The sequence below is a fragment of the Culex pipiens genome, chromosome 2 (genome assembly GCF_016801865.2).
Source record: "Culex pipiens pallens isolate TS chromosome 2, TS_CPP_V2, whole genome shotgun sequence".
NCBI lineage: Eukaryota > Metazoa > Arthropoda > Insecta > Diptera > Culicidae > Culex > Culex pipiens.
The window spans coordinates 50,663,100-50,690,228 of NC_068938.1; the positions used below are offsets into that span (position 1 = coordinate 50,663,100).

The 27,129-nt window shown below is 36.0% G+C and overlaps 1 protein-coding gene across 1 annotated transcript in view; it reads left to right on the plus strand.

Moving 5' to 3' along the window:
* The window catches only part of LOC120430378 (fibrinogen alpha chain), a 251,720-nt gene that overhangs the window by 22,470 nt on the left and 202,121 nt on the right, over nt 1-27,129 (plus strand). The window lies entirely within an intron of this gene.

The window sequence follows — 27,129 nt, forward strand, 5'->3', positions numbered from 1 at the left end:
CCGTGCATTTTTGTCACTTTACATATAAAAGATGTTTCAATCCTGTCGTGCTATCTTGTCACTCCATGAAAATTGATGTAAGTGCGACAAAAGGCCAAAGGGATTTCAGGCCAGGAAAGTCAGGATGCGTTTGTCGCACGTACAAGCTAGACTACCGTAAACATTTGTAATTATAACTCGGGACTCCAGCAACCAACTTCAACCAAACTTTGGGACAATGCACAGAATGGTGAGCTAAACAAAACGTGTTTGTTATTGTTTACATTGCGTGCTCTCGTTTTTGAATATTCAAGGTCAAACATTAAAACGCGTTTTTCTCGGAACGTCAAAATGGCGGGTGCGACAAGATAGCACGACGACGTCGAAATGCAGCTGCGCATCGAACGGGCTGCATCCAGAGCAACTTGTGTGACATAAATCATGACATCTGTAGAGTCCTAACAGACGCTGTGAAATTGGAACCTTCCACGATCAGCTGGCTCGCGCTGCCTTTATCTGCTGGGTCAATCTCCGATTAGGTTGCACGAGGGGGGACGTGTGTGTGTGTTGAAAAATGTCTCAATTGGGCTGAGAGTCGCGAGCTTTTGAGAGATGGATTGTGGAGCTATTTTTCAAATTAACGACGTTGGAGCGATGACATTTTGAGTTGAATAATGTGAGTCATGAAATGAAGCAACAACATTTGAATGCAATTGTATCGATCAAACCTTATTTTTAATAAGAAATTAGTGATAGCATAATAAATATTTCCTGAAGCTAATTTTTAATAGATTTTCACTTTTGTTGGTTGTTTTACGTAAAAAAATGTGAAAAATCGTTTTTTAGGGTTGCTATAAATTTAAATTAAATTGATTTTTTTTCTCATATTCATTAAGAATAATTTACATGTTTTTAATTACCTTGGCCTGTCAAAAAGTCTGACACACAGGACAGGCAATAAAATCACAAAAACAATCAAAATTATAATTTAAATTGAAAATACATGAAACACTATTTTCAATAAAAAATCATCTGTCTCCTTAAAAAAATTATCCATTTGATTTTTTTTCTTTTTAAATTTATATACACAAAGCAAAGCAATTCACTTTAACGACCCCCGGGTCTTTTGTGGGCTCTGTTGCAAGTTTCTGCTCATTTCTAGGCGTCCGAAGGTTATGTGTGGAGAGTCACCCAAAACCTCTTTTACGCAAATGGACCGACGTTTTACTTCCCCATCCGATAGAAGGATATATAGATATATACACATAGATTGATTAAATGGATTCTTATCAAATTATGAAATATTTTAATTGTTACTTAGGTAAGGAGTCCAAAATCGGAGAAATTCATCAAAAAATATAATGAAATAGATCTACACTTGGAACGATTTCAGATTATTTTCTATGTTAACTTCATCATCTCGGTACGAGAATCGAACTCACGACCTCTGGATTGGAAATCCAGCACGCCACTAGTCGAAACCCATTCCCTACTGGTCAGTATGCCCAGTGAGCAGATTTGAAGGGATATAACTTTGCCGAGCCAGACAGGAATCGAACCCATCACCTTCCGCTTACAAGGCGAAACCCGTAAACCTATGTCCACGGAAGCTTGGTGTTTTATTTCATTTAAATAAAAATTGTTCTCTTTAAATATTTCAAAGTAGTCATGGGTTTATAGGAGTAAATAAATTAAGTTTGTGTTTTTATATAGTTATTTTTCAGTTTTCGACTAATAGACTATTATAAATCGTGAAATCATCAAGTTATACTTTTTTCATTTTGAAATTAGGACATCATATTTTTTTACAAAGGGAGCAATTTTTTACGAAATTGGACGATTTTGACCATTTTATTTTTTTGTATTATTTTTTAATTGGCTCAAATTTTTTGGTCGCCTTCCCTATAACCAAAGAAGCCATTTTGTGTCCCCCATACTAGTCTCCATACAATTTTGGTAATCTATACAAAAATGGTACGTATATATTCGAAAATTTGAAACTTTTGAAGGTAATTTCTCATCAAAGTTTTAGGAATTGATAAGAACTGTTCAGATAAAAGGTAAACTTTTTGATTTTTAAATTCAAATATCAAGGTTTTCTATTACAGACTATAGACTAACATTTCAAAAGGGCCAAACATTCAATATTACGCCCTTTCTGAAATTGTAGTCTTGATAAAAATTAAATTGTAATTATTGTTTTCAAAAAGATAGGAAAATTTCAAGTTTGTTTCATTTTATAACATTAAAAATCGGACTTTTAGTTGCTGAGACATCGGCATTAAAAAATTAAGGGTTGTTTGGGTTAGACGTCTCTAAAATAATTTTATAGAAAATTTTAAATTCAAAATCGCAAAACTTCAAATATTGCACTGAAATCAAACTTTCGGAGACTATATCTTGAAAACGAGGTACTTTACCAAAAAATCTTCAAAGTTTTTTTCGATTACAAATTAAAATTTACATATAAAAGGTAAAACAAAATTAAGTATTAAATTTCGATTTTTTTCCAAAAATCCCATTTTTTTTCAAAATTGCATAATTCGGTGGCAAAATTTTTGACTGTACTTCTCTATGACTCAAAAGTTGAGGATTTTGATTCCCTAAAACAACGGACAAAGTGACTCCGTTTATTTACAACAATTTTCAATGAAATTTTTTTTAAAGCACTATTACAAAAAAAACTTCCATGGACATTGTGTCACCAAGCCCAGTACAGTCCATCTTTTCGGTCAACCCGGTTTACGGTAATGAAAAAAGAAGTAAAATATTCTAAAAATATCAAAAGTAAAAACATTTCAACACTAAGAGCTCCTTCAAACATGCAGTTCTTCAAATATTTCAATCGGTCATAATTTAATCAAAAACTCGCTCCTTTGAAGTCCAAATCCGCGGTCAACCACCTGTCTCTTCTTCTGCAATCAACCTAAGTCAATCACACTTACCTCCCTGCCTGCAAACGTTAAAGTCAATTGACGCGCGACGAGTTTTTTTGCAAATCAGCAATGAAAGACGCGAGTCGCGGGCGCTTGAAGTTCGAAGTGCGCCAACAGGTCCTTCGTCAGATAACGATCTTTCATCAAACGGCTCAAGAAGTTGAGTCAGCCAGCGCCGCGTTGACAACAATCTCCGCCGTTTAGCGGGTCCAATCAAGCGGAGGCCCTGAGGGGAGCGGGAAGATGCGTTCGGCCGTAAATTTCCCCATCTTTGCGGCGCGATACCGTATCGGCGCTGAAGATCCTCAACGACCTGTTCGCTGAACTCCTGGACGGTGCGTACGGTGGATATTTATTGAAATTTGATTTAGAAATTATTTGTCACCGCGCAAATTTTAATGCCGAACTGGTTTTTCAGATCGTTGGCACCTCGGAAACTGGTCAGATATACCTTTCCGCTGAGGTGGTTTCACACGAGCTGGATTGTGGCAGTTGTGCTGAACCATCACATAGTACACCTTGATATGAAAAAGAAAATGTTTAAAATCAATTGAAATCAGACCAATTTCTGTACAGACTGCAGATAATTCCATTAGGATGCGCCCTCAGCAACTAATGCGACCAAGTATGTAGTGCAAATATCGCGTTTTCCGACAAAAGGCCCATATGGCATGCAAGCACAACTTGCACGCGATGGCGAAGATGATGATGTCCGTTGCGACAGTCAGATAAATTCAAAACAGCAAACACAGCCATGTGAGGTGAGGGAACGAGATACGACGGCGATGATGGCCCGGCAGCTTGCCGCCGTCACCTCGTTATGACCCTCTCTTCGGGCAGAAGAAAAAAGCCCGGTGGAGTTTGTTGTCGTCGGCGCGGTGGCCGCGGCCAAACAACTTGACCTTTCACTGGAAGTGCTGCCAAGCTTGTACGCAAGAAAGCTGTCGCGCGCACTCTTCGGGGTTAGCTGGTAATTTGGTACTTGTTTTTGGGGGTTTCGTAAAAAGATTTATAACGGGGACCGACGACGACGACGTCGCAGAGGTTTGCATTTGTGCATTGCAAGTGAACGCCATGACCTTTTGGACGGGAGATGGGCCCACGATTAGCCGGGTTGAGGTTAAGAGGGAGTTACGGCGGGAGGGGGCTTTCTAATTCACCGCAGCATTAGCGCGGCCACCGAACCGGTGTGATTGATGGGACAGTTAGTGGGTTTTGTGTCGTGTGGGTTTGGACGAGGGTAAAGTTTGCCAAAAATTTGCAGAAATTCCCACCCAAGGGAACTCATTTTTTTTTCGACTTGTGATGTATCACGGTAATTTTCGCTCATAATCAAGTGCTATTGGAAGTTGCATAATTTGTTGTCATGTCAGTTATGAAGTACATTGATAGATTTTGTGCTGAAGGGTTATGTAAAATGGTGTTTTAATCAAAATCATTTTTAAATTTAAAATTAAATTTCTAACATTTGTTTCTAGCAAAAGCCCAGGGAGGAGAAAGGGGGAAGTAAAAATGAAAAATATGAAAAATATTTTTTTTTCAATATTTTTTTGATTTAAACTGTGAATTTACTTAACACATGGATGTTTGACATGCCGGGACGCGTGGTGTAGGGTAAGCATAGTTGCCTCTCACCCAATCGGCCTGGGATGGATTCCAGACGATCTCTGTGACATTTTTCTAGAAGAGATTTGTCTGATCACGCCTTCCGTTGGAAGAGGAAGTAAATGATGGCCCCGGTCTAACCTAGAGGTTTTGCAAAAAATGCAAAAAAAAGTTGTAAGCAACTCGTTGCAAAACATGATTTTTTCAGCTCTCGTCGTTTTTATCCAACTCTGTAAACCTCGTTGTATAAATGAACGACTCGTGCCGGATAAATCTTCTTTTACAGCTTGTTTCTTAAGGAATTACGGGCTCTTATCGGTATTTTTCGGTGAAATTAAACTCTCAAAATTAGAAGAAAGAAATGAAACTGATAGAAACAATTTGGGTAAATAAACAATCAGTCCCAATACTGAGCACTTGTTGCTTAAACTACTATTAAGAGGCAGTATTTGTAGATTCTGCTCGGTTTGTTCTAGAGGTGGTATCGAGGTGCTCCGATTTGGATGAAACTTTCAGCGTTTGTTTGTCTATGCATGAGATGAACTCATGTCAAATATGAGCCCTCTACGACAAAGGGAAGTGGGGTAAAACGGGCATTGAAGTTTGAGGTCCAAAAAACATGAAAAATCTTAAAATTGCTCGCATTTCCGTAAAACTTCATCAATTCCAACTCTCTTAGATGCATTCGAAAGGTCTTTCGAAGCCCTTCAAATTGTGCTATAGACATCCAGGATTGGTTTAACTTTTTCTCATAGCTTTTGCAAATTACTGTTAAAAATGGATTTTTTTTAAACCTTAATATCTTTTTGCAACAGCCTCCAACATCCATACTCCCATAGGTCAAAAGATAGGTAATTTCATGGACTATAAGCTTACGGTATTAACTTTTTGGCCATCGCAGTTTTTCTCATAGTTTTACGATTTTTCTAGAACAAACATTTTACAACGTTAGTTTTTGCCCTGTAGGCCAAGAAGACGGCACATTTCGGTCTCAATTTTATCATATTCGGAATCCTCGGTCAATTTCACGTAAGTTAGAAGTATTGGAGTTGTAATTTTGATTTAAAAAATAATTAAATAAAACACTTTTGAAAAAAGAAATAGATCTTATTTACCCTATGATCAATACGTCAAATGCTGTATCAAGTAGGCGAAAACTTGTTTTACCCCTAATCCGACAAAATTCTGAATAATATATTTAATTCATTCTAAATGGCATTTTTTCCAATCAAATTCAAAATTCCAAAACCTCAATCTAATGTAAAATTTTCTGAGGATTCAGAATATGACAAAATTGAGACCAACAAGTGCCGTCTTCTTGGCCTACAGGGCAAAAACTAACGTTGTAAAATGTTTGTTCTAGTAAAATCGTAAAACTATGAGAAAAACTGCGATTGGCCAAAAAGTTAATACCGTTGGCTTATAGTCCATGAAATTCCCTAACTTTTGACCTATGGGAGTATGGGTGTTGGAGGCTGTTGCCAAAAGTTATTAAGGTTTTAAACAAATCAATTTTTAACAGTAATTTGCAAAAGCTATGAGAAAAAGTCAAACCAATCCTGGATGTCTATAGCACATTTTGAAGGGCTTCAAAAGACCTTTCGAATGCATCTAAGAGTTCCACAACAAGCATCTAAGAGAGTTGGAATTGATGAAGTTTTACGGAAATGCGAGCAATTTTAAGATTTTTCATGTGTTTTGGACCTCAAACTTCAATGCCCGTTTTACCCCACTTCCCTTTGTCGTAGAGGGCTCATATTTGACATGAGTTCATCTCATGTATAGATAAACAAACCCTGAAAGTTTCATCCAAATCGGAGCACCTCGATACGACCTGTTTCACATCGGTGAAAAACTCGCTCTTAAATGATTGGGTTCTTAGGTTGCAGCTGTCAATGGTTTGTTAAGTATTTTAGGTTAAAAAAATTGGAAAATAATTTTGTAAAAGCAAAAATTAAATTTCAATACACCAAAGATGCAGTAGGAGCTACATAAAAATTAATATATAAAAGGACAAAACAAACAAAGATATTAAACAAAATGAATATATTTTAAATTGATGAATTTTTTTTATTTGCTTGCCATACATTTTCATAGAAATATTGAGTTAGGAAGGAATGAAATATGAATTTTTAACCTACATTTTCTGGTAAATTTTTTTATCCGAACAAATATATAAAGATATGAATTTGTTGATGGTTTTCATTTTATTTTTAATCGTTATTCCAGTATTCTAATCTTAATTTTTAAATCAAGAATAGATAAAAATAAAAATAAACTTGTTTCTTATAATTTGTTTCGTTGTCAGTTCAATTTCCTTTATTAAAATGTTGGAATATTAAGCGAAATAAAATATTTCGAATGAAAATCTAAAGGCTTACTTTTTTTTTTAAATTGACAACATTATCATTGTTTTTATTGCTTTTCTATAAAACTTCTCTCAGCCAGTAAAAATTAAGAAAAAAAAATATCGATCTTATTTAACAATCAATCACTTTTTCAAAATACTATATAATCTCTTTTATTTAGCAAAAAATAAAATTCTTTGATGGAATTTTAAACACAATTTCAAAAATGAAAAAAAAATATTTTGAAAAGTTTTTTACAAAATTTATTCAAATTGAAAAAAAGCAAGGAAATAAGAAGCACAATTGAAACAAATCAATGTTCAGTCCAAATATCATAAAATTTGGTAAAGTGTAAATTTTAAAGAATGAAAGTATCGAATTGAATGAAAATTTAATGTTTGTGGAGGAAATCTGCAGGAAGAGATAAATATGTAATAATATTTGGTAAAATGTGAAAATTAAAGAAAAATTAATACATTTGAAAATAAAACAAAAAAAACTGCGCTTAAAAGATGATCATCAAAATTCAACTATAAAACAACTAAAGTCTAACAAGTTTGAGTATTTTATATAGGTGTTTTACATGTGGCCCGCGATACTATGGCAAATTGCCAAAGCGACTTGCTTGGTTCAACTGGCTGAGGACCACTTGTAAATCGATGTAAAAGTAAAACATATAAAAAAAAATTTGGCTTGCAATTATTGACGTGAAATTCCATTTGATTGTACAAAATAATAAGGTCAAACAATATTTCATAACATTACTCAAATCAAAATCCAGTCTTGAGTTGTTTCATAACCTCAAAATAATGTTCGTACATTTTACGCCATTCGTGCTCCGTGACACTGAAAAAAAAACACATTAATTTATCTTGTCAACATATTTTCTCGCGGTTATCCGCGCTACAGGCTGGAAACATAATTACCCCCATTAACATCGCTCAGCCAGGTTGGATTAGTGGCATCCCCGAAACACATTATAATTTTTATATGCCACCAAAACTTTGACTGACTGCCCGAACCGGGCAAACCAGCAACGGGCTGTGCATGCATAATTTTTAAAGGTTTTTTTTTCTCTCCTCAATACGGAATCCTCCACGCCGGTTAAAACTGAAGAAGAAAGGCCAAATATCTACAGGCAGCCCCCACTGAATATTCACCGCTAACCTTTTATTAATCCGTCATCTGGGTGATTTAATTAGTGTCAATAATTTGAACGATGTTCATAATCACCTTCGAAGCTGGTCGAAGCATATTTGTTTGCTTTTTTTTGCGTATTTTTTTTTCCATTGACTGAAAACCCACCGTTTATTCGCGATAACGGGAGGTGCTTCTCGAAAAAACTGACCATGTTTGCGCATAGCTAATCATGTGAACTTTTGTGCGAAGAGAGTCCAAAAACCATCGGCATCGAAATCACTGGCTTTTTCTGCAGCAGCTATCCAAAGCCGGTGGTTTATCGGCTAAAGGCGATTACGGTGGGCGAGTTTTCACCCCTGGAAGCTTGTGTGATTTTGTTTGAGTTGTGTTTGGTTAGTTCCGATATTGTAAGTGAGGTGCTTAAAAGTTATGGATTTTGACCATAGTGGTTCCCATGCTGCACCGCGAGAGTTGTGTCACATCGTATATAATATGCTCACGTGGTTATGCTGGGCCAGATGTGGGAACATTTCAATTTGCACGGCGGATTAGCGTGGTTTCGATTTCTCACTGGAGGGTTGTAAATTGTGGATTATGGTGAAGACGAGGCTCCCCGCGAAGAAAGCCAGCTGTTTTTTGCTAATAAATTCTCAGTAGGAGAAAAACAATTTAGGGACATCCGGATTTAGTTGACACCTGTTGTATCTGCCCATGCATAAATATAGTTGATCTTGTTTTTACCAAAATCTACGCCGATGCTGCAAAAAGGAGCAATGGGCTCGTAAAGTGACATTTAAAATAATTGTTTTTGCATCTGTTTTTGTAAAATTCATGTTTTATTGAAAAATTTCGAACTTTTTTATTTAACGTGAATTTGAAATTTAACAACTATTACTGACACGGAATGACTGTGAAAGGCAAATCTAATCATCGATGGGTTACTTTTTTTTTCCTTTTGACTAAGGTCTTAACAATGTTTGCTGAAATGTTATTGAATTTGCTAAAATTCTTGCGACTCTACAGCCCAGATTTAAAGCAATTGCAATGCCCGCCCCTAGAACGTGAATTCTTTTGAGAATTCTCGACCTCCACCATCGCGCTTGTTGCTCAATTCTAAGCCCATTTCCAGGCTGTCAACAGTGCTTCTACACAGTCACCAAAATGAAAAAAAAGTTCAAGAAAACCAGCGCACAAACCTAATCGATTTATCACCTCGTCAATCGCATAAATAAACATCGAACCGACCCACGGTGTGGTGACCACCACTTCAAATGTGGTAAACCCTTTTTGTATGGCGCATGCTGAAGCCAGGCGACAGCTTTCAAGTGTAGTATACTTCTTCGGATATCTGGAGCTTTGGCTTTGGGCAGCATAAAGCTCGCCACGGTCGGTTGGTTGGTGGGCAAAAAGCCTTATTATAATCGTATATAGAAATGCGCAGATAATGCAGTCGTTGGTTCATTCCCATGAGGTTGCATAAATGTCGAAACTAGTTTGTAAGGGCCAGCGCAAGCCTTTCCGAGGTAGACACCGTGTAAGCTTTTCCGAATACGTGTGTTTGTACCTACTCCAGATTGAGAGTGTTTTGTATGGATCAATGGTGGAGGAGGTGGTGCACGCGGAACATGGTTCGGCTCAATTCATGTTGCACGGTTTGTTTCGAATGTATGAGAATAATCGATTTCAAAACCATAAAATTATTGCCCACAGTTTCCATTCAGCGAGGGGTTCTATACGGCGCGCAGTTGCCCAAGATGACGTGCAAACGCTTGGACTCGGAGCTTGTAACGAGTCTTGTGGGACACATTCTTGTTCTAGGTGATCAACAAAAGGGGAAATCAACGTCGAATCAACAGAACAAGATTACAAAAGGGCCCGAACGCGTGGGAGGGAAATTTTTCTGCTGACTGATCTAATGGCAATTCCGTGCATTCCGGATTGAGTTCAAACCACTTACACGAACTGAAACACAGAATCAGAATCAGAAAGTGAGTGTTGTTTCTTAATACCACAACTCTCAACCCAATATCCAATGGCTTGCCGCCATAATAACAGTCATTATCGCGCGTAATGACTTCTTAAACCGACAAAAAACCCGCAAATAAACATCGATGAAATCGCGGACCACCCCGGTTTAACAAAACAGTGTCTTCCGTTGCCGTGGTCAAGAAAATTAGCATTCTGGGATCCTCCGGCCAAGTCTTGACTTAACGGAGCATTTATTTTCGGGCCCATAATGCGCGACGAACCGTATGATTACTATCGATTTTGAGCAGAATCAGAAAACCGGATAATATGCTAATTAGATTGGTGTATGAGATCGTATTATAGATTTCTGTTCTAATATGGAGGAAATCGGCTGTCGTGGCTACTATTTATTTGAAGAAGTTATTGATCCTGTTGAAACTGGAGCATTGGAACGAGTTTTTAATTGTCTAATTAACGTATCAATTTATTGATGATTTTTTTGTCTTTGATTATTTTTGTCAAATATAATTCAATAGCAAATACAACAAAGTTAAACCCAATCTTGACTATAGGGGGTTTCAAAATAAAAGTTTGCCGTCATCTAGAATATCAAATAAATTTATAAATAGTGAGCGGTAATTTTAATGTTTTCCATAACATTGTTTTGGTCATTTCTGTTGCGACTAAAATTGATTAATATACAACCTAACTTTTTATTCATCAGTAGTTGCAGAACACTATAAAAAAATAATTTAGCTTTTTTTAATCAGTAAAAATGGTAATGAAAACAGACTTGAAATCAACTAAAAATAATTTAATAGTAGTTCATGTCCGAGTTGGATAAATACGACGAATGCTGAAAATCAAGTTTTACAAGATTTTTTGCAATTCTGAAAAACGTCCTTTGAGTGAAATTATAATTTAAATTTTCATTTATTTTGTCAATTCAAAAAAATCAAAATATCAAATCAAATTTTCAATAAATCGTATAAATCAAAAAAAAAATGTTGAAAAGTGTTACTTTTCGATACAAGTGCTAAATAGTTCAAATTTCAAGCACCCTTTTTAGTGCTGAAAAGTAGAACTTTTCAGCATTTATTTTGAAATGTGTTTCTATTCGATTCTGTTATTTTTGGTTCAGAAAAGTAGGCTATTTCGTCGTTCAAGGATGACGGAAAAGCAAAACGTTTCACGACGGAATTGCAAAAAATGCTTTTTTTTGCAATTCCGTCGTGAAACTACTTACTTTTCCTGTCATTCTTAAACGACGAAATAGCCTACTTTTCTGTACCAAAAATAACAGAATCAAATAGCAACACTTTTCAAAATAAATGCTAAAAAGTTCTACTTTTCAGCACTGAAATGGGTGCTGAAAAGTTGAATTTTTCAGCACTTGTTAGGAAAAGTTATACTTTTCGACATTTTTTTTATTTAAACGATTCATTGACTTAATGCATGGACATTTGTCCTATAATTCTATCCAAATGTTTTTTTTCGGAATTGCAAAAAACGTTGTATGGAACTCGTTGCAAAACTTGATTTTTCATCACTTGTCGTATTCATCTAACTCGGTAAACCTCGTTAGATAAATGTACGACTCGTGCTGAAAAAATCCTCGTTTTGCAACTTGTTGCATAAACTACTATTTTCTGCGTTGATATTAATATATTTTGCATTGAAATGCTAAAACGATGGCTTGTAATTTCAATATTCATCTAAATATTTTTTACCCCTCCTTGATTTTGGACAGATTCTAGGGACAAACATTTCAAGAAATATCAAACTTTATTGTAAAGTATTTTACTTTAACAAAACAAGCAGTTTTAACTTTACGTAATCGAATTAAGACCTAGCTAAACCTGGCTCTAATAGTATTCCAAGGGCGCCATGGAAATGCAAGTGTTAAATGGATTTTCCTAAAAATGGTGAAGTTTTGGAGCTTTGGTGTCTTCTGAAAAGATTGTTGCAAAGGTTGTTAAATTTTGTTGAAAACACCCCAGTACCTTCGACAAAGACGTAAGTCTACGTCAATAAGGATAGTTCACGTTTAGGGTGATTTTGAAAATCTAACTTATCAGGAATATTTTGGATTTTTTAATCTTCTAGAATGTTGTTGGGCTTGCCAATCAAAGCAACGCCTCTTACGATCAAATTTAGAGAAAGTATCTGAGCAAACCTTCAAGTATCAGTTTTTTAAAGTAGGGGAACTATACGCTTTCTCAGCCTATTTCTATTATCGGCCTATCAACACTTTGATCACGAATTGCAGCTTTCATAAAGCGTTTTTGACTGTTCCAAAATAATGAATAGCTCAAATAAAAGTGAGCAAGCAACTCTTTATTGTTCATACATCTGAAAATGTCGGAAAACGGCAAAAGTGATGAGAATTGGTCGAACGGCTTAGTGTGATTAAAATGGGTATATTTCCCCTACCAATTCAAGGTTAGGTTTAAGAATAAATTTATGTTCGGAGCACTTTCAGAGCTCTAAAAACAAACACATTAATTTATTGACAGGTCAGTTTGGACTTAAGGGTAATAAGTTTCAGCTATCCGCAGATCCGAAACTTCGATTAGAGTCGTTTATAATTTTTAAATATAAAATGAATACTTTTGAATGCAATCAAATAAAGAATATCTTGTGAGTTTTTGAATGCATTTTTTAAGTGAAAATATAACATAATTCTTAAAAGCGGAGAGAAGGTTATTTCTTATATTCCTAAATCTATACCATACGTAAGACGTAAGCAACGATGCCAGATTATTTAATTGGAGATCAGTATGCTCTATAAATAATATTCTGTATTTTATCTGTATCTTGTCAAATTCGAAGCCATGCAAGACATTTTTAATTTTTATCAGCATATTTAGGGTTTTAAATCATATTAAAGCGTAATTCAATAACTAAATTGTTGAATTTTTTAAATATAATCATTTTAAAAAAAATCTGTATACACAGATTTTTGTGATTTTTGTGATCGAAAAATCTGTACAGATAAATACAGATTTATCTGTATATCTGGCATATCTGGACGTAAGAGTATGAAATGAGTACATTATAGATCCTTTTAGTAGTTTGCTCTACTTTCATTTCAGTTTGATGCTTATCGCTTTATCGCAAACACGTGCGCCCTTGTCAAATCCAAAATGCAAACAGAATTCCCAAGTTGGACACATTTCCATAACAGCTGATACCGCAATCATTAATAATAAATGTATGCATATGTCTGGAGAACAATTTGTTTCTCCAGACCTTTGACTGTCAAAAAAGAGTATAAACAACACACTCAAATAGGCTGCTCTCGATAGACCTTGATCTGGTGCCCACAATGAAGCACAATATTTGCACAGCGGCAGCAGCGTGATGCCGCCCGTCGATCATTATCCGATCGTTTTATCCCAATATGGCAACACTGCTGCTGGGCTGGGCAGGGCCACCAGAGATTTTTTTCGAGCGTTAAAAATTTGCAGGTGTCGTTAAACATTGTAATGTTTACTCACGTCGCGCGTCAAGGGTTTTTCTGACAAACTCGTTGACAGCACCTCAAGAGGTGTATCACGCAAGTTCCGTAAAATTCTATTTCAAGATGTTGGCGTGTTTTTTTAAGTACCCTCGCAAGAATGCTGGCCTCGTTTCTCAGAGGGTTTTTTTTTAAATATTCAATTATCTGATGATTGTATTCTGGCAGGGGGCGGAAAAGTTGCCCTGCCCCCTAAGGCCGTTTTGCATATCGACTCCTCTTCCTAGAAGATCTTTGCGGTCGAGCCGGCGGGGGGTCTAGAATAAACAATACTGCCCCTCGAACGAGCAGGAAATTACATCGATTATCGCGCCGTCATCAACGAAAGAACCATTCGCGCCTTAGCACCCATGTCGCCTGAGGCCGTTAAGGCTCGCGTCACATTGTGTACAACCTGTGGCGCGAAGTTCTGCGAACACATCTTCACCCGTCAAGTCTCCCACCAAACCATTGAATTCAAATCCAACGCCGCGCTCCAAGTCGGCTCTTTACGGCCAAAGATTGCAAGTCGAAGATCTGCACGCGTCTAATCTTTGAAGTGGCGCGGGCGCGCACGAGCGCTGAAGAACTTGGAGCGAGCTCAACCAGCCAAAGCCTAGCCGACCTTCAAGGTTACCGGGGCTGCGGGCTGGGGTATTGACGATGGATTTGCAGAAAAAAAAGAAACGGGGCGGGGTGGGCACAACCGCTGTAATCGATCGAGTGGTAGGGGGCTTTGGACGAAAGATAAGTTTGTAGGGAAGAATTTGGCCTTCAGTAATGTTTTAAGAACGTTTTGCTATATTACTTTTAATTACATACTTGTATTATATACTTGTCACCCCTCAAATTAAAGAAGCTTACAACTTTTTTTAACGAATTTGTAATTTTATTAGAAACTTTGATAAACTATCATATGGCATTTTTTCATTCTGAAAAAATTCCTGCAATTGGGTCCTAAAATGTAGCTTAGATTTCTGATATTATTGAGGTAATTCTCCGCCAATTCACATAGCAGTTTCCCCGACCCCCCTTCGATTTGCGTGATACTTTGTCCTAAGGGGTAACTTTTGTCCCTGATCATGAATCCGTGGTCCGTTTTTTGATATCCCGTGACGGAGGGGTGGTACGACCCCTTCCCATTTTGAGCATGCAAAAAAAGAGGTGTTTTTCAATAATTTGCAGCCTGAAACAGTCATGAGATAGAAATTTGGCGTCAAAGGGACTTTTATGTAAAATGAGACGCCCAATTTAATGGCTTACTCAGAATTTTAAAAAACTTGTTTTTCATCGAAAAAAGAAACACTTAAAAAGTTTTGAAAACTCTGCCATTTTCCGTTACTCAACTGTAAAATTTTTGGAACATGTCATTTTATGGGAAATTTAATGTACTTTTCGAATCTACATTGACCCAGGAGGGCCATTTTTTCATTTAGAGCAAAATTTTTTATTTTAAAATGTCGTGATTTTTCTAACTTTGCAGGGATATTTTTTAGAATGTAATAATATTATACAAAGTTGTAGAGCAGACAATTACAAAAATTTTGATATATATACATAAGGGATATACATAAGTCTGGAAACATCACGAGTTATCGCGATTTTACGAAAAAAAAAGTTTCGAAAAAGTTCCTTTTTGCGTTTCTCTTTGTTCCGTCGTCCGTGTCTGTCGCGGGTGACGATGAACGGCCATGATCGACGATTACCAACTTTTTCGAAACTTTTTTTTCGTAAAATCGTGATAACTAGTGAAGTTTACAAGCAAACCCCTTATGTTTATGTATCAAAATTTTGTAATTGTCTGCTCTAAAACTTTGCAGAACATTATTACACTCTTAAAAATAACCCTGCAAAGTTAGAAAAAAGTTAGGTGGTCCATTCTGCCCCGCACCCAGGAAAAGTAGCTGAAAAAACTTGTTGAAGGAAACATCCCAAAGCATTAGCCTACTACACTGAATTCATATTTTTTTATGTTTTTTATGCTTTTTGGCGCCTTTTACTTAGGCGGGCCATTCTGCCCCCCTGCCCCTACCCATTGTTTACAGCGATAAAGCTTATTTTTCTGAGTTCAATGACCCTTTGTACGACCACAAAGAGTTTGAAATGGATGTTTAAATCAATTTGAAAAAATTAACCTCGCGGTCCTTCTTGACAGAAAAGTTCTTACTTGACAGCTCATTCCAAGGGGACCATAGTTGATCCATCGAAAAAAATGTTGTCTTGTCAATAATTTTTGCATTATAATGAAAAAAGTGATCAGAAATGGTTTTTAATCGTGTTTTTTACCGTTGTACATATCAATTGACTTAGGGCTTTAGTACCCAATTATTCATTTTTGGGCTTTGTTTATCGAAAACCTTCCTAATGGAGCATTTCGAGCAGTTTTTGCTTTTTTCTACAATGAATTTCTTATGGAGCGAACTGTCAAAAACTGCTCGACTGTGGGTGCTCCATTAGTCTTCCTTTTTAACTGATTATATTTCGAGAACAATTGCTCTGATTTGCAGTTAAAAAAAAAATCGTTAGATTTTTTAAAATGTTTTTCATGCATCAACAGTATAACAACCAATGTAACAATGTTTCACACTTTATAGGGGCTCAAAATAGGGGAAAGTGGGGCAAGTGTAACAAGCTAAGGAAATACTCGTTATAACCCATTTAAACGTTAAAAAATCTGTCGGATTTTTTCATAATGATCTTATTCCAGGTCCTGACTAAAACTTTGATAGAACAAATTTTTAAAATATCCTGTTTTTTATTGTATAAAATTGATTTTAAAATTTTCGATTTTCCGTACGTCCTACTAAACTAGTGGGGCAAGACGAACAACCCGTTGGGGCAAGAGGAACAATGCATGAAACAACATGTTAATTTGCTAACAATTGTACTGTTATCACTTAGATACATCAGATTAGAAAAATCCATATGGTACACTTACCCCACCTGTACAAGATTTTTTAAAAGCTAAATCATACTTTATAATAGGTGCAAGTCATTGTTAGGGACACTACTGATCTAGGAAGAATAGCATTTTGATAAAATGAGCCTTGAAACGAACCCTAAGCCTTATTTTGTACTTTCCAAAAATTATAAGAAAACTAAGGTTTTGACAAAAACTTCATTCCATCTTATGTTATGTGGTAGTAGAATCAGCTGAATGCATTGCTAGCAACAATTTCTCATACTGGAAATAATCAAAAGTGTAAAAATTACGGCCGTACGAGCGATTGTTCGTCTTGCCCCATATGGTTGTCTTGCCCCACCTTCCCCTACTCATTTTATATTTTTCAAGTTTCTGCTTTTATTCATAAATTTTAAAAATATATTTTTATATTTATATTTTAATAAGATCTTAAACAAATGGTTTTTGTCAACATTTTTTTTTGTAAGTAGTATCTTAGCCACATTTAATCCAAGGTGACAACTCAAGTTGAGAAGCCGAGGAAGTTTGAAAAAAGTTGAAATTTACGAAAAACCGCAAAAAACATAAATTTGATAATTTGTGATTTGTTTATATAAAAATCTTAAATACACACTAAGAAAAATAATTTTTTGTTCTTGATTTTTTTAAAATATTTTTTGGTCTTTTCACTATATGACACTACTAAGCAATTGTGTCAACACATTTACCCAATATGAAAGGTTTTTGAAATTTTGTGTAGTATTGTTTTAAAAATTCCCGCATTAAACTACATTAGTCAGATTTGCCACAGAACTGCCAGTCAGCGTACGTTTGTTTCACAACGCGAAAGTCAAAAATAATTATAGTTGAGTCGACGGTAAAAAAAAATCCGACTCAGACCCCAGAATGCTCCAGTTTTGGAAACTCCTTTCCTCTCAGCAGTTTTGGGTTGGTGAATTATGTGTGGCCGTGACCATTTTTTTTATATTTTCAAGCCGAAAGTACCCATGGAGGGCGCCAGTTGTACCCAAAACCAATTCTTGGAGTTTTTGTTCATTTTTAAGTTTTAGCTTTGTAAAAAGAGTGACAGAGGATATCCGTTAGTGCGGATAGAATAGTACTTTCTTGGTTGGGTATATTTTCGTGACAAGACTTTTTTTTGCAAGGTTTCATTGGTCGAGGTAACTTTTATATGAAAGGTGTTTCACAATACAGAAAACAAATTGTTGTTTATAAATTAAAGTATCAACAGTATAAAAACTCCTTAATTTTTATCGACGGAAATTTAATTCATGTGCATGTTTTGAAAAGTCTTTAAAAATACCAACAAACGATCAATGTGTTACTTTTTTTCTTTGTTATAATAACCCACAATCACCGTAAATAATTTGGTTCAATTCGTAGATCATGACACGGTACTTTTCCAGCCATCAATAAGCATCCATTTGAGCAAATTGGAGTATTTTCCAATTGTGCGCTAATGTGTAATTGTTGATCGCTGGAAAAAAGTAACGATTGCAATTACCGTTTTCTTTCAACATCATCATCGTCACCTTCACAAAAAAAAAACAAAAAAATGTGGAAAAGCGACACTGAGAACTGTTTAGCTCCGTTTGTTGAACTCGGTGTAAAATGTGATTATATCCTTCAAAACGCACTCGTTGAACAGTTCAATAATTCAATATTTTTTCTCTTACTTTGTTTCTCCAACAGGTACGTAAGCAATGCTCGAATGACCTTTAATGACCACCCAATTCAGAGCACGGCGCGTGGAGCATAAGTCACGCGTCCACTCACATGCACACACAGCTGAATCCAGCAGTGACCGACCCTCCAAGGTTAGCATGTCAGGGTCAGCGATGGACTCTAGTTTGGGGCCTGGTAATTATCCGCTAGCTGAGCTTGAACGATGCGTGGGAGGTGGTTTAACTGCAAGCCGGAGAAAATTGTTTGCCTCTATTCTACCTGCGGTGAGTGGTGAGTTTGTACCGTTAGTGTGCAAGTAGCTTGATCTTGACGATCTACAATGTTTGAGAAGATCACGTTCATACTTTGCCTTTTGCTACTTTCATATGCGTTTGCGTCGTTTGCTGTCCTTGTGCGAGGAGAACGGATAGTGTGGTAATTAACGATGTGATTTTATTTTATTATTTTCTTCGTGTATGCATAACAACTTAAAATTTTTCCAACAAAATATTAGACTATTAGATTACTCCCGACCCACGGGTCTTTTGTGGTTTCTGTTGCAAGTTTTCTGCTCATTTCTAGGCGTCCGAAGGTTATGTGTGGTGAGTCACCCAAAACCTCTTTTACGCTAATGGATCGACTTTTTACTTCCCCATCCGATAGAAGGCCAAGAGGATAAAGCGGGAATCGAACCCGCGCCCCATAGCAGCTTAGAGATCGGCAGCCGAAGCCGTTAACCACCGCGCCACGAGGCCCTCGACCATCCTACATCATTTAAATTTAGAGGCAGTTATAATAAGTAGTCAATGGATGAAAACTTCGATTTTTTATTTAAACTAATCCGCATTATAACAGGCATTTTGAGAGGATCTGTCAAAATTAAAAAAGTAAAGATATTGATCATTTCAACGTTTTACGTAATGCTGATAATCAATTGTAAATTTCCAGCGAAATTACTTAGAATGTAACGTGCAATGGATGACAGTTAATCCCCAAGCAGCTTAAGCTTTTCATTTTAAAATCTCTGTAATATTTTGTTAAATTACCACTATTTGCGTGGAGACGAGGAGATAATTCGAAAAAAGATTTGAAAAATGTTATATTATGATCGGTCATTTGTTTTGTAATTTTCTGGAATTATCAATATCAATTGTTACAAAAACTTGTTACGCATAAATGTCCCATATGCATTTTCAACACTTTTGAGTTATTGATGCAGTTTGGTGCTCTTTCAGCTAACTTGTCGTACGTGCAATTTGGGCGAAATTGAGTTAAGAACGCCATTTTGTGCAGCTCACAACGCCTCACCTTTTTACCTTCACAGATCGCCAAAACTCGATTTCAATCCTGAGATATTCAACGAAGTCCGAAAAACCTCCGTGCATTTTTGCCACTTTACATATCCTTGAAAATTGATGTAAGTGCGACAACTGGCTAAAGGGATTTCAGGTCAGAACGCGTTTGACGCACGTACAAGCTAGACTACCGTAAACATTTGTAATTATAACTCGGGACTCCAGCAACCAACTTCAACCAAAATTCGGGACAAAGCACATAATGGTCAGCCAAACAAAACGTGTTTGTTATTGTTTACATTGCGTGCTCTCGTTTTTGAATATTCAAGGTCAAACATTAAAACGCGTTTTTCTCGGAACGTCGAAATGGCGGGTGCGACAAGATAGCACGACGACGTCGAACTAGTACATTGTTCTAGAATTCAAGAGGAAATCCAGTTGTTTCTAAGCTAGTTGTTTTTGCAACTGAGACATTTTTGCGAACATGGGCAGTAAAGCTCTTTTGAAATATTCAAATTTTAGGCCAAACAGTCAATTTACGCCTTTTTGAAATTTTAGTTTCGTTTTAAAAAATTGATAATATTGTTTTCGAAAAGATCGGAAAATTTCACGAATGTTTTATTTTTTAACATTAAAAATTGGACCATTAGTTGCTGAGACATCGGCACTAGAAAATGGAGGATTATTTGGGCTGGACTACAATTTTCCTGTTTCTTTTTCAGCAATTGGAGGTTAAATTTTCAATGTATCTTAGAAATTTTTATAGCAAATTTGCTGAATTTTTCAAAACAAAATATTTTCAGTAATAATGGTCACTCATGGTCACTATAAAAAAATCGAAAAAACTGCAAATATTTCACTGAAATCAAACTTTCGGTGGCTATATCTTGAAAACGAGGCATTTCATCAAAAAAAAAAAAAACTTTGCAAATTCAAATTTACATAAAAATTGAGGTCAACAAATTTTTATGTATGAAATTCGATTTAAAAAAAAACTATTTTTCAATCATTCATAACTCGACGGCAAAGTTCATGACTTCTCTATGGCTTAAAAGTTGCGGGTTTAAGTCCCCTAAAATACGGATTCCAGCAAGATTTTTTTCCGTGTACCTATTTTACAAAAAAAACATAAACTGATTTATTTGATTTTTGGCACCGTTTAAAAAGAACTCACTTAAGGGGTTACATGCATGTAACAAATTACTATATTTCATATTACAGAAAATTACATATTTCGTGACTAAACCGATTAAGAGACGATTTATGTTCACAATTTTGCCATGCACAAAGCGAACTGTCAAACTTTGTGAACATTTTTCTCAAAACAACGAGTTGATTTACGGGTGCCAACATATCTCGAGATGGGATGGACCAAATTGGGAGAAAACTTCCAAGATATATCCCGTGTGCATGACAAATTAAATTTTTGAAAATCAGCTTTCGTCATGCACACAGGACCGTGTTAACGAGTCTTCACGAAAATGTTGAGCCGATTTGGTCAAAGCAGTGTTGAGACATCGTGATATCCGTTTTTTGAAAGTACCGACTTGAAATAGGTATATCTCGGCAATGATACAACCAAATGTCATCAAATTTGTTTTGTTAATAGATGAAAATTTATACTTTAATGCCCTACAAAAAGATTTAAATTAAGTTTAAATGTTTGCTCATTCCAATCTTTGACAATTTTGACGATTTACATCCCCTTAACAAATTTTATCCCTTTTACAGTTGTTGAAATGTTTTTGTTTGAGCTTGAAGACGACCTTGAAAAATAAACTTGTTAAAATGGTTTTCGGCATTGGCATTTGAGGTTGTTATAATAAAATTTCACGATATTTTCAAAAATTATTTGTTCAATGTCACATTACAACAAAGAAACTAAAAAATAAAACCACATGAATTCGAAATCGTCAAAGTTATCACTTTTTGATTCAATACAGTACAGAACATCAATTTTAAACATATAAGAGGAACACTTTTCGAAGGACCTCTTCTTTCTCAACGTCTTAATAAAACCGATATAAATTGCACTTGCACTTTTCAATGCTATGCTCACATTCGGATCACAACTCCGCATCATGTTGCACTGAGCTTTCATAGGAGGACCACCGAGCTGCACCGGTTTTCACTGCGGGTACGTGCTATTCATGGGATGGTGGGCCGACCTTGGAGTGACTATTAAATGGTCTCGTTATTTATGGTGGTGATGGTGGAATGGTTGGCATGTCATGGTGTGCATTCGCCGCTCCGCTTAATCAATTCTTCGTCAAGCCCAAACGACGAACTTGGATGGACGTGAAGCTTTTTGTTCATGCTGTCTCTGTTGTTTCCTTTCTCGCTCACTCTGTTGAAGCATAGTTGGAACTCAACTTTAATGGGTTTAGGAAAAGGCGTTGACCCTGTTCCGAAACTGGAACTGAATCGATTCGCGGGCAGATTTAGTACAGCTATACTCAAAGAGAATGCACGATGCACATCAAGTGGTGTTAACAAGTGTAAATTTTGGACGTGAACTCGTTTTCACGAATGGGCAGGTTCAACCGAGAGGGAAAAGGTTTCGAAGGGCATGGGAGCTTGAATCTACCGTTACCGGTTGGTGACCTCTAGATATAAGAGTGTAATAAGTTTATGATAAAGTTAACTAAGAGTTGAACAAATGCGTTGATTCAGGGCTTACAGTAAATTGACACTGAGTCCTTCATAAGAAAATCTTCTATGATTGGCATTTGTACTCAATATCATGAGTGGCCGACCCTCACTGCTGGGTCAAACGCATTATCCGGACCAAGCGCTCCATTACCCCAGTGAAGGTTTTGTTCCAAATCTTTTCTTTGCAATCGCAGCTACCACCCATAACCCACATCAGGCAATTGCGTAACCGCCCTTCATTGTAATGTGATGTGTATAGGCAAAACATTTTTCCCAACGCCACAAAAAAGTGAATCATCAACTGATTTCGATACCCAAAGGGAGGAGGTAATCGCGCAAACTTTGAAAAACCCATTTCACTTGGCGTGGCGTGGTTGATTGCACTCATCATCTCCCACGTGAAGTATGGTACCTCATGGTAAAGTGTGGCTTTTTAATCTGCTCAACCTAAATGGCTGAAGCAGTCAGTGCCATTTAAAAACTATAATCTTTTTTCACAATCGCACAATCGCACAATCTTCAATGGGAAAAAATGCTTACTGTTTGGAAATATTGATTACCGCATGCGATTTAAACGTGTCGATAGAGGTAGTGTATTTTGAAAGTGTAGATACTTCAGAATCTGCTTTGAAATATATTACAGTGGACTCTCTCGTTGTCGATATTGAAGGGATCGTCGTGAGTTGTTTAAATGCCCCATATTTTCATGACTTTCATCAAACAGTAAAATTTTTTCAATGGCTCAAACTTTTGCAAACTATTACTTACAATTTAATTGCATCAAAAGTGGCTGAAAATCTAGTAGCACAGATGTCCCTGTATTGGGCCTAGTACGCATATTGGACCTATTTCACATAATTTTACAGCCCGCAGAAAAAGTTTTCCCTGAGTTGAAAGCCAGTTAAATTTGGTCAGACTAGTACAAAAAATGCTGGCTTAGTTTTTTTTTCGCTGTCTGATTCAAAAATAAACCGGAGAATTTTATTTTGTTTTTAGTTATGACGTCCAATTTTTCCGGGTTTTGAATTGTGTCGCGTATATCTCGGGAAATTCAGGGACAGAATTTCTTAGATTTTTTTTAAACAGGGATTTCCCGAGTCCCAGATTTAATCTTATGTTGTCTCGGTTTTCTCGGATTACAAAAATCTAGATATTTGTTTTAATTCTTTCTTGTTTTTGTCAAAATGGTTGTTCATCTGAAAACAAAGTTTGTTTGTTCAGAACATTCGGACTCAAAAAAAATTCTATTTTGTTAATTAAATCTGCAAAATCCATGGGATTTGATTTTTTCTCCTAAATATCATGTAACCCAATTATTATGTTATATTTTTATTCTGTAATTAAAAACTTGAACTCATTAGATTCATTCAGCTAAAGTGTTGAGTGTTAAGTTGTTTCATCCAGTATGAAAAAAATCTTCATTTTTATTTATATTTAAACAAATACTCAAAAAAGTTACGTTTCTAGGCTATTTTTCTTGTGAAATTGCTGGAGTTTTCGGAGATATCATAAAAAAATCGATTGAAAAATGTTTGTTAAAATAAAATTAACTATGTTGAAGATTTGTTCGCAAATAAATTGCACTCCAACTCTTAGAAATGCTTGCAAATAATCATACGCGAGAAACATTTAAAATCTTACAAAGTTCATATTTTATGGTTAAACATTTAAGAGCTCATACCTTTATTTTTTTTTTTTGAATATAAAGTGACACTTTGAGAATTCAAATATTTTAAACTTGGGATCGATAAAAAAGAAATTATAAATTTTGATAATACTGCTACTGCTGAAAAATTCCTAAATATCTTTGTATACTCAAAAAAAATATGTTTGCTCAGGTACGCGGTACAGCAATGAGTTAAAATTGTAAAAAATGTATTTAAAATTGTCACATTCTTTAGGCCAGGGGTGCCCAACATTTTGGCCCTGCGGGTCAGATCTGATTTTGCTGAAGCAGTGGCGGGCCGGAACTAATGTTCGATAAGAGCTGGAAATGTGAACTTTTTTTTCATAAAATGAATTTCATCAGGTCCTTTTAAAATAAACAAATAAATAAACTAGTGTAGCAAATAACAAATGTAACTTTCAAAAATGGGTTTATTTCATTTCTTTTTATTTTGTTTAAAATTGTACTTCCATTGTTTTGTCGACTTAAATTGAATACAAATGGTCGCAGCAAGGTTTTAAGTTTAACTTCCTCAAAACAAAAATCATTGGGACAAAATTATATAAAACACAAAAAATCGAAAAAGTTAGTCTACAAATTTCTTAAATCTTTTGAAGTTCATTTAAAAATATTGTTATTGCTATCTCGATTGATTTTGAGACATATTTTTATATTTTAAAAATATTTGCAGCGAACTTTGTTATTAGTATAATTAATTTAAATAATTTTTTAATGAAAAGTTTTTCCAAAAAAAAAACATAATTTTATGCTTACTGACTACAAGAAATCAATTTTATTAAAATTCCTCAAAAAGAAAACTTAAATTTGAAGTAAAAACATTCAAAACTGTTAAAAATCGAAAATAAGATTCTTTCTTTACAAGAATCCAAGTTTATTTATTTCACATTTTTACGAAATTGATAGTAATGTTTTCTTGAATCATTTGATTTCGAAAACATCAATATAAAAATGATTAAAATTAAATTCAAACATAAAGAATGTCTGAATTTGAAACAAAAACATTGCCAAAGCAGAAAAAATAACAAATAAATGTTATAAATTATATTTTTGTTTCAAAATGTAAAATTTTGATCTGAAGCATTTTTTTTAAATTTAGACAATCAATTTATTTATTGAATAATTCATGACCATCCTTTAGGGTCGTAGTCAGAGAACTATTTTAAAAAACCGTCGCGGGCCGGATGAAATGGCATCAAGGGCCAGATCCGGCCCGCGGGTCGGAGGTTGAGCAGGCCTGCTTTAGGCATTTTTTTTAAATTTTTTGAAAAAAATCCCCGAATCCCATGAATTTCTGCAATTTTAAAATAGTTTTTCCGTTTTCCGGAAATTTTAAACCCGGGAAATTAGTTAAAATCAGTTTTCTATACAAGGTAGTTGGTTGGTGAGAACGCAGACATAACAAACTTAACACCGAAAGAAGTTTTTAGATAACTTTATAGCATTTGAAATTTCAATGAAATTTGTTGTACATTGGTTTTTAAATCATCCTTTATTATGAATCAATGTGATTCAGATTATAGAAGCTTCTAATGACAAATGTATGTTGCTTATTTTTTATTGTGACTATAGAATTTAACTATAACATAAATGTGTTTTTGATGATGTCTGAAAAAAAAACAAAACAAAAAAAGGTGATGAAACTGAAACAATGAAAATGATATCCAGTCCATGTTATGTTTCATATAAGTTTAGAGTTTAGTGTCATCGTGCAAAAAATAAGGCAGTTATGAAGTATTAAACTGGGTCACTTTTAAACAAACAAATCTGATTTTCAAGACAAATACCACCTTTTTTGTTTTGAGAAAACCTGGACAAAAAACGAAAATTCCCGAGAGCCAGGAATAACCGGTTTTGTAAAGTTACCGGGAATTCTAGTCCGGGAAATTCCGGGTTATTTTGGTTTACTAACGCGGTTGTATAAATGTTTTCCAGCAATATGTAAACATTCAATTTCAATTGAGTAATCAATTCTTCCGCAAGTACCTCTACACAAATATTGTTCCGTCATCTCGCAGTAGAATTTCTGCAGGGGAGCAGCAGAGAATTATGTGAAAACAGAAAAATCGTTTGATTTTTTTACTCTCAGATGTTATTGTGCGACTGCTGGCTTTAGCGAAAAATATCGCTAGATTGGCGAATTGGCAAATTTCAGCAAAATTGAGCCAAGAATATATCTCTTCCGGTTTGACGATGGATCCCCCTTCCATGTAATTTTTCACATTAAAGAAAATCTACATTACATAATGATTAGGTATCACTCAAGAACGAAAACTACAAAGTTTCATCTCTCGTCTCCTTCGCCATTGATTCGATGATCAATTTTCCCTCCATGCCTCTCACTCTCTTGGACACTCGTGGCGACCTTGAGAGTTGCACGCCGCCGCCCATGTTGACGACTCTGCTGAGGCCTGCCGAGGTGATGCTGCCGGGCAGCCTTCCACGCGGCCCAATTATGTGATCTTGCCAGCCATTGCGCGATCCGCCGCTCCAAACCGATTCATCCTCTCCACCCAGTGATCTCGTTCGAATTCATTGAAACCCGAGCCCCGGTTTGCAATCAAACCGCCTCAACAGTGCAATTATCGTGAATTTGTTTATTATTCAATAGAGCGCCCCCATCGCTCAGCTACCTCTCTGGCCAGACGACGCTGGGGTGAGGCGTTTCTTGTGTTTCAACGATTCAAGATCTCGATCGATCAGCATTTGATTGAGTTTCGATTATTGGCAAATGGCAGAGCCCAACAGCGGGCCGTGAATGGTGGCAGTCCAAAACAAACAGCCGGAGTTGGAGGGAGCCTCACCCAGCTATTTAGGAAAGACCACGTGCCGTGCGCTATGGGTTGAAAAGTGGTCTTTTGACCCCAAAAGAATGGAACAATCATCTTTGAGTATACATTGAAATATTACAGGAAGAGGTTTCATTCATCGAATTAAAGTTGACGTAAGTCTTTTCCTATTACTGACTTATTTTATTATTTATTTTGTTACGATCTTTAAAATGCATCTGGAGTAAAATGCTGCTAACCACATGTCGGGCAATATCCTCTCAATACTTTCATCTTAGTTGGGTGCTGCGCTGCCTTTGGGGTTGTTCTTTGTTTGAGTGTAACCGATCTTCCAAAAAATTGCAAAGCTATATAATTGCATTACAATACAAAACAAATCCACAACAATCTTAATTCCACAACAGCGAAAACCCTAATCGAGTAGCGAAAGTACAGAGAAAATCGTGTCTTAAAGTTATGCATCGCCGCGGAGTAAACCGAACCGGGCATAAAACTTTCGTCACGACGAAAGCGATTTTAAGCTCTCCGCCAGCCAGTTGTTGTGGTTTAGAAACTCGTTTTACGTCACGAGACGTGCAGCCGGCTTTTCTGACGCCGCGGCTCTAACCTTGAAACCACACCGCGAGTCCCGTCCGCAAGGGGGTCA